The following is a 16,329-nucleotide window of genomic DNA, read 5'->3' on the forward strand; positions in this document are numbered from 1 at the left end:
TTGCGCGCGCGCTTTTATAACGCGCTTTTAGATCAACCCGCGCCACGCCCGTGATGGTATTTCCCCAGCCCTGGTTGGCTGGTCAGGGCTCGCTGGCTCCACCCTTTTGATGACGATGGGCGGCCACGCCCTGGATTCGGCGGCTCCTCCCCCTTCTTCTCCGAGCCCACCTCGTGGCTAATGGAGTCGCGGTGAAAACCGCCCAGCAGCTGCGGCGAATGCAGTTGGCAATCGAGACTTTGGGAATGGGGCTTTGGGAATAAAAGGGGATCTATCTATTTGAATTCGGTGCAATGGAGTGTCAATTAATGGAAGACACAGCCTTAACCTACATAGAATAAGGAAATAAACTACCAACAAGGAGGAAATCTATGATTGGCTAACGTGATTGTTTATGACCTAATTACGGGACGCACTTTGACCTTTATACACAACTTGAGGAAGGAGGGTGATATTTTACAATGTACTACACAATAAAAAAAAGAAACACAATTCTCATATCCACAACAATATATATACAGACTTGGCATTTAATATGGAATATTTTTTTTTTCTTGATCTGGGTTTACTTTCTGCACTCAGTATATCAATCCGGTGAGTTTCTTTTACCCTTCGGTGATGTCTTTGTTGAAAGAACCATGTCACTGATTGTCTTTCGCAGCAAGAAGTCAATAACAGGATTATATCACAGGTGGCGTGACAAAATGTAAGGACAGGTACATTTGACGATTGACTTCACATTCGGGTATATAAGGGTTGTTGCGTTCTGTATTAGTGGAAAACAACTGCTGCACGTCTACAAAAGTTATTGCCGCTTCCTCTGGAGATGGTCCGTCAACTTGGCAATGCTGTTTGTCATGGAGTGGTGGCTTTACGAAATTCTGGCATGAAACAGCATGCTATTGCTCGGCAGTATGGCATCACTCAAGGTCAGGTGTCAAAGATCGTGAAACGAAATGCTCAGACGGGAGTCCCTATTCCAATACCGAGGCCAGGACATCCACGCAGAACCACAAGGAGAGATGATCGCCAGCTGCACCGGTTAGTCTGCAATGGCCGTACCAAGTCAGCTAATCGGCTGAGGGCTGAGTGGCAGCAACTGAAAAATGTGCCTGTATCCAGAAGGCTAGTCAACCAACGACTGGTTCAAGCAGGCTATCGTGCCAGGCGTCCCCTGAGAAAGCCACGCCTGACCAGACAACACAGCCAGCGCCGATTGCAGTGGGCCAGAGAGCACCGTCAATGGCAGCCATGACACTGGAATCATGTGACCTTCAGTGACGAGTCTAGATTTCTGGTCTATCGTCAAAATGGCCACGTCCGAGTGCGCAGACAAGTGCATGAAGCCCACAACAAAGATTGTATAGTGCCAAGAGTCCAAGCTGGAGGTGGTGGGGTGACCGTTTGGGCTGCTTTTCATGCAGTGGGCAAAACTGACCTGGTTGTTCTGAATGGAAACCTGAACCAGTTCAAGTACAGGGTCATTCTGGAAGAAACATTGCTTCCATTTGCTCGTGCAGCCTTTCGAGGAAACTTTGTCTTCCAAGATGACAATGCACGGCCTCATCGTGCTCGCATGATCCAACACTTTCTTGCTGACCGTGGTGTAGAGCATATGGAGTGGCCTGCCATGTCCCCGGATATGAATCCGATGGAGAACTTGTGGGCAGAATTAACGCGTCAAATCGACAACTTGGACCAGCAGGCTACCTCTGTGCATGAATTGCAGCAGACTGTTGTTACTGCATGGCAAGCGATTCCTGTCCAAACCCTGGCAAATCTCGTGAACAGCATGCCTCGACGTGTACGTGCTCTCCTGAATGCTCGTGGGGGTTACACGAAGTACAGAACTGTAATTTTACTGTCCGTAATCCCAGTCATAATTTAGCTTTTGTTTTTGTTGAAATTTTTTTTGGCTGATGTGCAAAATAAAGAGATACTTCTGGAAAACGTACAGAAGTTTAACACAGTACTGTCCGTGAATTGAGTTCGATATCAGTTTACATCACTTTCAAGGATCTATTTATTTGCTTTGAAATATCAAATGTCGTTTTAGTTTCTTTTGAAGGTCACATTAACAAAATCTAGAATAATTTCAACACAATTCCAATGAACTTTTGGTTCTAAGTCATCTTGAAAAGTAAGTTCACCCCCACAAAAAAAATATTCCATATTAAATGCCAAGTCTGTATATATATATATATATATATATATATATATATATATATATATATATATATATATATATATATATATATATATATATATTGTTACGGAATCGGAGTACGGCACTCCCCTTACCGAAGGGGGTTTAATGCCCTCGTCGTTAAGCTGGCCGTCTCCGTTCCTAAACCCACGCCGCTCCTCTGTGGGATAGGATTGGCCAAGGTGATTGGTCAAGGGATTCCCGGACACCTCCGCCAATCCCTCCACAAAGCAGGTGGGTGGCCCCGCTCGAATCCCGGACAAGATGGTATTTGCCGAGCGGTTTAGCAATCCGGAATCCGAGCCGTTAGCAATTGACTAACCCGATTGCGAAGCGGTTCGGCCAAAATCGTGCCACAGGTACTCAATCGGGAAATCACTAAAGCGATCAGATGAGAAAGAAACCAAAGTAAGGAGGAACAGGTATTTATTATTATTTACAACCAACCAAAGAAAGAAGAAGAAACGAAGGTAATTTACAGAAGAAGAAGAAGACACAGTGCAATTCATAGAACAAGCTTAACTTATACCCCAGGGACAATACAAACATCACAAACTCACGTACACTAATGGGGAATTGAAGGCAGGAATGAATGGCTGGAAGGAGAAGGTGGGACCACAGGGCTGGAAGGATGAGGTTCAAGTCCGTGCAGAACGGCAGGGCTGGAGGTGAGCGGCCGCCGACTCCCCACACTCTGGTTGACACGGCGGGGTTGCTCGCGGCAGCGCGTCAAAGGTTCACGTGGTAGGGGCTGTTTGAAGCAGCGTCTCTCTCTCGTACTTCACTCCAAACTTGGTCAACACTCAAGCGCCTCCCTCCACAGAACTGCTTGGTTCATGCTCCCTCACTCATCTACATAAGCAGTCCCTCACTCCTCCTTTTATTGCCCTCCCCGAAATCAAGCCGCGGGCTACGAGGGCACGCCTACCGGGTCGCTCACCGCGGTGCTGATTGGCTGTTAGGGCTGGCTGACTCCACCTCTGATGATGATGAGGTGCCACGCCCCCCTTCTTCTCCGAGATGTGCACATGGCAATGGCGGCTTGCAGGAATGGAAAACCACTCGCACCCTTTTGAAGGGAAAATGGGCCTCCTCTTATTTAATTGATGCAACGCAGATTCAACTATTGGACACATGGCCTTACCTGAAACACATAATAATGAAATAACTACGAAAGGGGTCCTATGATTTGCTACGTGTTGCAATGTGGACTAACTAAGGTGCAATTATTTCATTTAACAGCCAATTAAGGGGAAATGTACACAGGGGTTATTTATAAGGGATTTTACTACTAAATTTAGAAAGTGAAGGTTCTAAAAACCGCAACACAGCACCCTCATTCCTCACGGCACGTCTCAGGCCGACAAAACTTTAACTTAATGTGACACGCAGGTGTAATACCCTCTACTATCAACCTGACCCTGAGTGCGACAGTTTTAAAACACAATTAAATATGTCCCGCTACTACGTTGCATCCTACCCAACAGATTCACACCCACAATTAACCGAATTGCGGAATTGTTTTCAAGCTAAACATCTACGGTGGGGAGCATTATTTACAAGTGACACTATTCGTATTTACACTGCAACCCAGGACCTGTCATTCTTGGAAACAAGAAGAATCCTGTGGGAGGGAGGAGACAGCATGCACTGCATCGATACACCACCTCACATGCCCAGGGATGCAGGATTTTATTGTAATGCATCCCCGAGCATGCAAGCACCAAAGCACCAATCATAAGCACCAGTCAAAGCACCAATAAAACAACTGATGGTCTTGATGTTCCTTGCTGCTCCCTCTGCTGGCCGTTGTCTCTTCCAGATGTTGTCTCTTGATGTTCTCAACTTGTGGCTTGCTGCCTATTTGCAATAATAATAAATAAATAAAAAGCACAAACGTGTCCATTTTATTTATGGCCCACAGGGGCCAGCTATGGGTGGTCCACCTGTTGGGAAAAAAGGGGGCCACCTCTCCGTGGTCCGCAAGCAAGATCTTCCTGGGCCATCGTGGCCGGTCCCAGCAGAGGGGTCATGCCCCAAAACGTGGGGTCCATCAGTGTGGTGTTCGGCCACAGTACCGTGGTCTATATGGTGGTGCATGGCCGCAAGATGTGCGGTCCATAAGTGGTGCATCGATTCAGGCAGCTGGCAGCGGGGGCTCGGGCACACAATTGCGGCTTCCGCACGCTCTCCCCCAGTGCCCAGTGAGCACGGTCCATGGGGGGGGGGGGGGGGGGGGGGGAAGACAAAGCAGAATCAGCGAGGGCAAGGGCGCAAGGATACACATCAACAAAGGCAATGCAGAGTGAGGCGCGTCTGGAAAGCGAGCGGAGAAAGCTCGTCCCTAACGTACACCACCCCACCTGTCACCTACTCTACCCTTGCCCCTTACCCCGTATTTACAAAACAATTTACAATTCGTTACTATCGTCCTGTCTTCCCCATATCTCCCCTAATACCAAATTCGTTACAATCCCAATGTCTAACCAAATTTGCCATCGATTCACATTCCTCATCAATTCCTCATAAGGAGGAAGAGATGGAACAACCAGCACAATGTCTCACCCACGTCATGATGCGTCTCACATTCCCAAAAACATTTGCAACAACAAAAAAAAAACAACCATGGCATGGTGGGGAGTTACGTCATCACCTCAGGTGAGTGGGTGTAGAAGGTGCGAGGAGATTCTTAATCCTAACTACTTCCTAAATGACATTAACACACTTTACACTACCCGGGGTCTTTCCCTGCCAAACCATTGGCCATCTTCACTCTATGCGGTTCTAAGAACCAAACTCCCATTGCACATACTGTGGCGCTCTCCAATTTGGGGTCTCACTCCCCCGATTCAACTCCCTGTGCCTTTGCACAATTTCGGGACTGAGTCGTGTGGCTCTCCCAGCAGGTCTACTCACCTGCACGACTCCGCCACGGAAGTTGCCTCCGAGCTTACCTGCTCCTTTACCTAACCTATCTAACTGGGGAAGGCCCTCCCTGGCACTTACCCCCTTGGTGCCCTCTCTGGCACTGGGCTACCCGGGTCCGTCCTCCGGATCCTCGGGCCCCATCCACAACAACTCTACCGGCTCCCAGAGCCCACCTGCGGCCTCACCTGGCCGACATCCTCACAGTGGCGGAGTGTCCAACCAACCACACACACTAACAGGCCACACGCCCAGCCATTTCCACGTCACTAATGCACCCATCCGAACACCATTCTTCCACACGCACCACAGATGCCAATATCCAACCACAATTTACCTATACCCTCTACCTAACTCTTAAACTACCCTCCCCGGGTATTCGTGATAGGGGTCCATCCTCCCCATACACTCCCTTCGCACCAACCACTCCACTCCACAGTTTCCACCATACTCACTCCACACCATCCATTCCATACTCCATGTATTCCATACCAGCTATTCCACACAACCATTCTCACCTGGATTTTCACACCTGTGCCCACACACCTGGTGCCACCTGCACCCTCCTTCCTCCCAGGCTTCTTCATTCATTCAATACAATGCACAATCACCTCACACTTTTCACAATACGCTACTGAATACACTTTCAACACACACACGGCACCATTCACGAGCATTGCCTCATTTGCTCAACACAAAGATTCTTCCATACGCAATGCCTCATTCGATAAAAACCACAAACACACTGCATCATCTGATCTACCTGGTTTCCTTCTAACTTGGTGCTCCCCGTCTTCCCTTTAAACTAAGCACATACCACGTCATTAACAACCATTCTAACCTCTATACGTCCCCGACTACCTGTACAATGTCGCTACTTACCTCTACCGTTACCTATTGTCATTTTTCTAGATCCCTATACATTATCCAAACCCTCCCTCGGCGAGCTTACACTGCCATAACCCCATAGCTATTGCTCATGTGCCCGGGGGTGTGAGGGATGGTGGATTTGCCATCCCACCACCTCGGGCATCTTCCATTATCAATTTTGCCCATCCAATTCCAATTCTTGCCAATCCAAAATTTGCCAATCATCTGCCAATCAAATTTTGCTCATCAATTTTTGCCAATCACCAATTCCCCATCCCTACCAAATGTCAATTAACTTGAGCCTCGGTGCGTCTTTACATGCTCAGAGCTCGGCTTCGCCAAGCCGAGCAATGAACGCGGGTGGTTCGTTTCGTGCAGTTGGATCCGTCCGGCACTCGGTTCAGGGGAGGAGGTTTACTCGGGCCGAGATTCCAAGGTCCACCTCTGTGCGGAGCCTTGCGGTTCGATCGTTCCCGTGATTTCTCCAATTGACTAAGCGTGGCACGAATAAGATCGCTCCAATCGGGTTCCACGAGTTAAGACTGCGTGGATCACGTATACGCAAACCGCTCGGCATACTCCAACCTTACGTGGTTCGTGCGAGGCTTGCTACTTCGTTTCCGTGGCGGCGCGAGTACTTAGGTACGAGCGAGAATTTGGTCCCGAAACACTTTTGCACTCGCCCGGAAAGGACGTAATAAGTCTCGGTTCCGCCAAGGCCCAGTAAAGACGAGGGGATTAATCCCCCCTTGATAAGGGGAAGAAGGCCGGCGAGAGAACCGTAATAATATATATATATATATATAAGGTACTGTGTACAGTATTTATTTTTCTCCCTGCACCATCCACTCACCTCTGTCCCATCTCTCCGAACGAGGTTTAGTTTGTCTTGCTGATTATGGTGAGACTGAGGGTTCCCTACCCAAGCCGGCACAGCATTATGAACTTATGAAATGTATGACCATTATGTACAGCTCCACATAGGTGTTCCCCTGTCATGGTGTGTAAAGATCTTCGTGTTGGTTTGTGATGCTCACCTGAAAATATCACTTCCTTTTATTCTTTCCAAACTCATATATATTGTTACACTTGCTGTGTTAAGAGCAGCTGCAAACTTACATTCTACTCACAAATCTAACGAGATCACCCTCACACAATTCAAATGGTCCTTATGAGCCATGAGGCAAGCGGTGACGCCATTTTGGGAAGTGTGTCACAAGAATTCCACCTGTTGGTGATCGCATCTTACCATTTTACGTACATGTGGCAGAAACCTGTTTGTACAAGTTTAAATTGCCTGCGCTTTGCAATATCTGAATGCATGGCCAGGCTTGAGCTCAGTGATCCGAACATCAATTCTCATAGATCTATCCTCAGAATGGCGCAGCTCATGACCTGCCAACAATCGGTCCAAATAAAAACCCCCACGAGGAAAAGGTGGAATCTCATACTCCAATGGACTGTTTGAAAGCGAAATGAAAAATGTATCAAAGATTAGAAATTTATCAAATGGATCATGAAAAATGTATCAAAGGGTAGAATGTTAGACTCCCCCAAACATGGCAGTTGGGAGCGGCAGACATAAGGTGTCTAGATAGATGGACAAAATCGACAAGAATGGAGAAAGTTAAAGATAAATGTAAGCAACTGGTGCATACGGTGAGAAATGATTGTGGGTAGTTATAAGGGGTCAATATAAGATGGTGGTTGGAAAGTCCTATGTTGAAATACTGATGTAAAAAAATGCAATCGGATGGATGGATGGATTCATGGATGTGATTCCACATGCAGGAGATAAGGGAGACAAAGGAGTAGAGGTGAGCAATGGTTCCAGCCGTTAGGAAGTTGATAATGAGTAGCTTAATGTGTGTGACCTGTTCAGGTCAATGAGCAGAGAGCTGAAATGAGGATGGTTTGGGTTTGAGGCAGTGGTTCCCAAACTTTTTTGGTGACGACCCTGCACACAATCTTGTCCTGGCCCGGCGACCCTAAATGTTGTACATGCAGTGTTAATGACCTATCATTTTGTTACATTGTGTTTATCCATGTAGTTTTATTGAATTAATTACCAACACATTATGATTTTCAAAGAGTTTTTAATTGGACAAAATGAAAAACAAATTTCCATGAAAATGAGACTTTATTACACAAAGATTTTCTCAATGGCGACCTTGATACTGCTTCATTTTGTGGGTAAGCTCCTCTAGGTTTGGTTTTATGTTGATGGACAGAGCACAGCGCAAGTCGTGCTGAGGATCCACGTCGTTGCTTTAGTCTTGATTGCAACAAGACCTGAAAATCCTCGTTCACAGAGATAGATTGTTGGAATGGAGAGAAGAGCTTTTTCAGCCTCTTGAGTCAGAATGGGCTTATCCCCAAGTTGAGCTTTTCAAAGCGTGGCTTCTGCACTTTCTTTTCCTGGAGTTCTATAAGTTCTTCTTGAAATCCCGGATTATCTTCTCCCACTTCACCGACATCCACATTGAACACATTTCTGATCCAACTATGCTTCATGAGGTCGATGTTTTCTGGAAAATACCTGTCCATTTCTTCCTGAAGGTTCTTCAGATGATCTTCGAAAATACTTTTGACATCAACAAGGGATATTTCTCACGCATCTTCCAGCACAGCACTCAGTTCTGGAAAGGCAGCCATTTTTCCTTTAGCCAGTTTTTCTCTCCAAAGAGCAAGCTTTTTCTTGAATGAGGCAATTTTTTCACCTATGTCCACCACGGTATGATTACGGCCCTGCATGTCTGAATTCAGTTCATTCAGGTGCATGAAGGTGTCACCCAAGTAGGTAAGCTTTGCCAGTCAAGCAGCCTATTTAAAGCAGTCTGCCAGTGCATGTCTCTTCTCACATTAAAAAAAAAATCAATTTCCGTTTTCAGTTCGATAACTCTTCCGAGAATCTTCCCTCGAGAGAGCCAACGGACATCAGAGTGGAACAGCAAGACCTGGTGATGTGATCCCATCTCTTCACACATTTTATGGAAAATGCGTCCGTTTAAAGCCCTGGCCTTGACAAAATTCACAATTTGGATAGCTTTATTGAGAACTGCATGGAGGTCCGGTGGTTGCAAACGTTGAGTGGAAAGGTTTTCCCGATGTAAGAAACAGTGAATTATTATGATATCCGGGTTTTCTGCTTTAACACGAGTAACAAAACCCAAACGACTTCCCATCATAGATGGAGCTCCGTCAGTGCGCACAGCCAAACAATTCAACCAGTCTAGATCATGTTTCTTGAAAAAATTGTTCATCATATTAAAGATGTCTTCTCCAGTGGTGGTACTTGACAATATGTTGAAAAAGTCAAAACTTTACAAGGGGTGTACTTACTTTTTCACGTGACTGTATGTTCTTGAAACCAACTCCATTGCCATATATCCTCTTACAAATATTGTTGTACACACCTCCTACTGGACCAACAACCTTAACTACATTTTGCTAGTCCAAATATCAACCATTGAAACATTTCAAGAGCACATAAGACTAAAATATCTGATACTGCTCATTAACGAGGGGTTTTGGATTTTCACATCATGTTCTCTGGAGGTTTAGTTTTGGTAAATCTGTGGACATCTCTCTCTTACTGATGTTGATATAAAGTTACACCAATCCAAGTTGTCCATGCTCCACTCTCTCCGCCACCCTCCTTTCGCCCTCTTTGTATGTCTCTATATATATCATGTACAGTCACGTGAAAAAGTAAGTACACCCCATGTAAAGTTTTGACTTTTTCAACATATATCAACATACAGCTATTTGATCTTCATTTCAACAATATTGCGAATATAAAGGTGATATAATATAACAAATATCATGAAACATTTACATTTTGTAGTCCATTGTATAATTTCAATAAACATAAATGCAAATTTCGCATGTGGAAAAAGTAAGTACACCCCGACATTTATCACTACTTCAAATACTTAAAATTAGAATCAGGTGCACCAGCTCAGGTTCAAATGATTAGAACATCGTTAGAGAGGATCTTGGAGGAACCTGTCTTATTTAAACCTCAGACATTTAGTTTGGTTTGCTCTTTATTGTGGAAGTGTGCGGCATCACCATGCCTATATCAAAAGAGCTCTCTGAGGCCTTCAGAAAGAAGGTTATAGATGCCTACGAGTCTGGGCAGGGATTTAAAAAGATCTCCAAACAATTTGAAATCAATCATTCGACTGTCCGGAAGATCATCTACAAGTGGAGAAGATTTCAAACAACTGCCAACTTGTTCAGGCCAGGCCGCCCCAGCAAGTTCAGCCCGAGAGCAGACCGCAAGATGCTGAAAGAAGTCTCTAAGAACCCTAGAATGTAATCACGGGACCTACAGGTAGCTCTTGCCACTGTTGATGTCAAAGTGCACGAGTCTACCATTAGAAAGAGGCTGCACAAGTTTGATCTACATGGGAGGTGTGCCAGGAGGAAACCTTTGCTGTCCAGAAAGAACATCAGGGCAAGACTAAAGTTTGCCAATGAACACCTCGGCAAAGACCAGCACTTCTGGAACAATGTGCTCTGAACAGATGAGTCAAAGGTAGAGCTATTTGGCCACAGTACCAGAAGACATGTTTGGCGAAAACCAAAGACAGCATTTGACCACAAGAACCTGATACCAACTGTAAAGCATGGTGGTGGAAATATTATGGTTTGGGGTAGCTTTGCTGCATCAGGGTCTGGGCAGCTCACCATCATATAATCCACTATTAATTCTTCATTGTACCAGAGGGTGCTAGAGGATAATGTGAGGCCATCTGTCGGAAAGTTGAAGCTCAACTGAAGGTGGACCTTGCAACATGACAATGACCCTAAACATACCAGTAAATCCACCAAGGAATGGCTGAAAAGAAAGAAATGGAGGGTTCTGGAATGGCCAAGTCAAAGCCCGGATGTAAATCCCATCGAGATGTTGTGGGGGGATTTGAAACGAGCTGTGCATGCAAGAAACCCCTCAAACATCGCACAGCTGAAAGAATTCTGCATGGAGGAGTGGGCAAAAATTTCTCCCAGTTGATGTCAGAGACTGGTAGACATTTATAAGAAACGCCTACTTGAGGTTGTTTCTGCCAAAGGGGGCAATACCACCTATTAGAGCCAAGGGTGTACTTACTTTTTCCACATGCGAATTTTGCATTTATGTTTATTTAAATTATACAATGGACTACAAAATGTAAATGTTTCATGATATTTGTTATATTATATCACCTTTATCTATCAATATTGTTGAAATGAAGATCAAATAGCTGTATGTTGAAATATGTTGAAAAAGTCAAAACTTTACATGGGATGTACTTACTTTTTCACGTGACTGTATATGTTTTTTTTTTCTGTGTCTGTGTCGTGGTGTCGGAACGCACCGGAGCGCCGCTGCGGCACCTCAATCCATCTGACGCGGAGCTCCCCTACGCAACAGTAAAAATAAAAACGACATAAAAGAACATCCACGTTCACGATCAGTTGAGTTATTGTGCCTTGTCTCATGGCGAAATAATCCGGGTCAAAGCTTGTCCCAAAGCTCAGGTATGTCAATATCTACTTTGTCTAGCAAGCGATATTATAAAAATACAGTGTATAGGCAACACCGACCCGTATGAATTGCCGAATACAGCTTGGGACAGAAGAGAGACAACCTCCCGACCATTTTATATCCAGATTGAGTGAATTATCTTATGTTTACAAAATTTATTTACACCCTGGAAGATGCGAAGGCATGGAAAAGTTTGGATGCCAACAACTAGTTGAAGTCTGGGCAGATCAGCGATGGCTGTTCGTGTTTTTGTGAAGAATGGCTCTCAGGTTGTACAGGCAAAGGTAGGTGTATAATACATCAATGACAGACTCAGGTTGGCAGAGCAGATAATCATGACGTCATGCAGCTATGTTAACATCATGCTTATCTATTTTGCCGTCTCCGTCAATACTCTCGGATGTTTGTCTGGTCCAAAGCTTTATCTTCTTTTGTCAACTCTAAGAAAGACACCAACTAATGTGATAGACACAAACTAATGTGAAAGACACCAACTAATGTGATAGACACAAATTAATGTGAAAGACACCAACTAATGTGAAAGACACCAACTAATGTGAAAGGCAACAAATAATGTGAAAGACAACAACTAATGTGAAAAACACCAACTAATGTGAAAGACACCAACTAATGTGAAAGACAACAACGAATGTGAAAGACACCAACTAATGTGATAGACACAAATTAATGTGAAAGACACCAACTAATGTGAAAGACAACAATGAAATAACAAATGCCAGCAGAAGTGAAACCCAGTTTAGCGTCCCAAGGATGGCACATTCATGAATCACCTTTACCTGTGACAAACCAGGTTGACAGTTTGTTGTTGGGTTGGGATTTGAATCTAGGCTAGACAGCTTAGGGACAGTGTGTGTACCTCGAGACAGCTTAGGGGTGAGTGTGCGTACCTCTAGACAGCGTAGGGGCGAGTGTGCGTGCCTCAAGACAGCTTAGGGGACAGTGTGTGTACCTCCAGACAGCTTAGGGGTGAGTGTGCGTACCTCTAGACAGCTTAGGGACAGTGTGCGTACCTCTAGACAGCTTAGGGGTGAGTGTGCGTACCTCTAGACAGCTTAGGGGTGAGCTACCTCTAGACAGCTTAGGGGTGAGTGTGCGTACCTCTAGACAGCTTAGGGACAGTGTGCATACCACTAGACAGCTTAGGGACAGTGTGCGTACCTCTAGACAGCTTAGGGACAGTGTGTGTACCTCTAGACAGTTTAGGGACAGTGTGCGTACCTCTAGACAGCTTAGGGGTGAGTGTGCGTACCTCTAGACAGCTTAGGGACAGTGTGCGTACCTCGAGACAGCTCAGGGACAGTGTGCGTACCTCCAGACAGCTTAGGGGTGACTGTGCATACCTCTAGACAGCTTAGGGTTGAGTGTGCTACCTCTAGACAGCTTAGGGGTGAGTGTGCGTACCTCTAGACAGCTTAGGGACAGTGTGCGTACCTCTAGACAGCTTCGGGGTGAGTGTGCGTACCTCTAGACAGCATAGGGACAGTGTGCGTACCTCGAGACAGCTTAGGGGTGAGTGTGCGTACCTCGAGACAGCTTAGGGGTGAGTGTGCTACCTCTAGACAGCTTAGCGTTGAGTGTGCTACCTCTAGACAGCTTAGGGGTGAGTGTGCATACCTCTAAACAGCTTAAGGGTGAGTGTGCGAACCTCGAGACAGCTTAGGGGTGAGTGTGCTACCTCTAGACAGCTTAGTGACGAGTGTGCGTACCTCTAGACAGCTTAGGGACCGTGTGCGTACCTCTAGACAGCTTAGGGGCGAGTGTGTGTACCTCTAGACAGCTTAGGGGTGAGTGTGCGTACCTCGAGACAGCTTAGGGACGAGTGTGCGTACGTCTAGACAGTTTAGGGACAGTGTGCGTACCTCCAGACAGCTTAGGGACAGTATGCGTACCTCTAGACAGCTTAGGGGTGAGTGTGCGTACCTCTAGACAGCTTAGGGGTGAGTGTGCTACCTCTAGACAGCTTAGGGACGAGTGTGCGTACGTCTAGACAGCTTAGGGGCGAGTGTGCGTACCTCTAGACAGCTTAGGGGCAGGTGCGTACCTCTAGACAGCTTAGGGGCAGTGTGTACCTCTAGACAGCTTAGGGGCAGTGTGTGTACCTCTAGACAGCTTAGGGACAGTGTGCGTACCTCGAGACAGTTTAGGGGCAGTGTGCGTACGTCTAGACAGCTTAGGGGCGAGTGTGTGTACCTCTAGACAGCTTAGGGGCAGTGTGTGTACCTCTCGACAGCTTAGGGATAGTGTGCGTACCTCTAGACAGCTTAGGGACAGTATGTGTACCTCTAGACAGCTTAGGGGCGAGTGTGCGTAACTGTAGGCAGTTTAGGGGCGAGTGTGCATACCTGTAGGCAGTTTAGGGGCGAGTGTGCGTACCTGTAGGCAGCTTTGGGCCGAGTGTGCGTACCTGTAGGCCATCCTGCAAGCCCATGGTATTCATTTAATAAAAATAAATGATGGTTGCGTTTCCTCAAACATTAGCACGACGCAACTGTCTATTTCCATCTCTCTTTCTCTTTCCAGCTGGTAATCCGGATGGTCATTGGACCAGGCACTCAACAAGGTAAAGGAATTCTTCACCTGTCCCTTTCATCACATGTGGTGTTGGATTATGAAAATCAAGCATTTATGAAAAATCCCCTTTATTGAATGTGGAGTCCAAGAGCTTGAGTCAAAAGCCTTGGATTTAAAGCTTATTTGTGTCCTGTTAATGGCGACATTAGGGGAGAAACACATGTTCAAATCCACAAGTTTAAAATTGTGCCTTAAACATTTCTCCCCCGGGGAAAAAATATTTTGGGGGAAAAATGTCTGTTTATTTTTCCATCTGTTGAATGTATTAAAGAAAGTGTTACATTAATCACAGCAGCTGCTTCCACTGCTAATGAAGCAAAACTTGAAATCACAATGAAATATAAGGGCGGAACTCTCTCACTAAGCCAATCACAGCTGCACATCCACAAGCGGCTCATGGAACAAAGTAAGGTTGGGCCTTGTAAGAGAGGCTTTGTGTCATGGGGAACTGCGGCAAACATCTTTGGTTACAATGCACTTGTAAGTTGAAGTGCTACAGACTGGACAATGAGATTAGGAAAGACCAACGTAACATTGCGGCATTGAGGAGCTAAGCTCATGAAGACACACAGATCATTTAGAGTGTGGTATGGTGGAGGCCGCGATACCATCGGCTTGTGACCCCCGGCCTGCTTGGAACCGCCGATCTTGCTGACACAGCGAGCACACACGGCCCGAGGGCGGCCTGACTCTGGGTTATCTCGGTGGGGAGTGGTTGAGGGGGTGAGGCTGAGTTTGCTTGGTTCAGGATTCCATGGGGGTGGGTGTGAAGGCACGAGAAAATGGAGGAGGGCTTTGGGAAGGGAGATCAGGGGCAGACATGATGCAGGAGCAAAATGGAGGAGGGCTTTGGGAAGGGAGATCAGGGGCAGACATGATGCAGGAGCAAAATGGAGGAGGGCTTTGGGAAGGGAGATCAGGGGCAGACATGATGCAGGAGCAAAATGGAGGAGGGCTTTGGGAAGGGAGATCAGGGGCAGACATGATGCAGGAGCAAAATGGAGGAGGGCTTTGGGAAGGGAGATCAGGGGCAGACATGATGCAGGAGCAAAATGGAGGAGGGCTTTGGGAAGGGAGATCAGGGGCAGACATGATGCAGGAGCAAAATGGAGGAGGGCTTTGGGAAGGGAGATCAGGGGCAAAATGGAGGAGGGCTTTGGGAAGGGAGATCAGGAGCAAAATGGAGGACTATGTATCCACTGCTGCTATTTAAGCACAACTTTTCGCCCTGCGGTCCAGTGCAGAAAACCATACGTGGGTCACAGCACATGGCATTGTGGTTATTTGTAATGTGGTGTAATGTGGTGTGGCCAGATGGCATCCATGAGAGATAGTTAAAATGATCAAAGAGCAAGGCACAAAAAAAATAAAGGGTGTCTACAAATTACCGTTCCAAATTCAAATCGTAATAAATAAAATAATTAAATGAGATACAACGATGAGATTGGCTGAATTTGAAATAACATTTCTCACAGTTTTATTGTTGAGATTGGTGAAAGTCTTCATTTATCATCATCAGTACTTCTGGGGACTTCGCTCAACCAACCCCCCCCCCCCCCCGAACGTGTTCAACATCCTCACCACTTGCGCTTGGCTGACCCGCTCCATTCCCCTGCAGGTCTCCGTAAACTTTTTGTGCCACTCACGAATCGTTTTTCTCGATGGCCTCCATCGGTCTTCCTGAAGCTTCATGGACCCGTGCAGCTGATTTGATCTCTCTAAACCAGGCAACACCAGGTGTTTGTGTCCTTCCCACTCTCTCCCCATCTTGTCTTCTGCTCCCCTTATTGTGTGTCGGTTTTATGTGTCGGTTTGACTTTTTGTGTGATTAATGTTAGCTCTTTCACGAGCCTCGATCTTGTATACAAAAAAAAAAAAACACACCACCTTTTCTTGTGTCACAGGAGACACCTGGAAACCAAAAAGTCAACAAAACCTCGAGAAATGTTTTTTTCAAATGCAGCAAGGCACGTTGTTGGATCGCATTTCATTATTTATTTTATTAGGGTTTGAATTTTGAACGGTACGTAATTTGTAGACACCCTGTGCAATAACAACGTACTGTCCGTTGTTTTTAACTTTTTCTTATACCTGAGCTCTACTTCTCGATTGCACATCCCCCCCCCCCGCCCCCCCCCCCCCAAAAAACGGGGATTTCATTACCCACGTGACCTGTTATGTCATCTCGAGAATTTATTTGCTG

At 46.0% G+C, this 16,329-nt stretch overlaps 1 long non-coding RNA gene across 1 annotated transcript in view; it reads left to right on the forward strand.

Moving 5' to 3' along the window:
- The window catches only part of LOC144888544 (uncharacterized), a 19,873-nt gene extending 4,038 nt beyond the window's left edge, over window positions 1–15,835 (forward strand). The window contains exons 2-3 of the long non-coding RNA XR_013621122.1: window positions 14,076–14,115; window positions 15,745–15,835. This is a non-coding gene — a long non-coding RNA (uncharacterized LOC144888544). The remainder of the gene's footprint in view (window positions 1–14,075; window positions 14,116–15,744) is intronic.
- The last annotated feature ends 494 nt before the right edge of the window (window positions 15,836–16,329 follow it).

The sequence above is a fragment of the Myxine glutinosa genome, chromosome 12 (genome assembly GCF_964187855.1).
Source record: "Myxine glutinosa chromosome 12, kmMyxGlut1.1, whole genome shotgun sequence".
NCBI classification, from domain to species: domain Eukaryota; kingdom Metazoa; phylum Chordata; class Myxini; order Myxiniformes; family Myxinidae; genus Myxine; species Myxine glutinosa.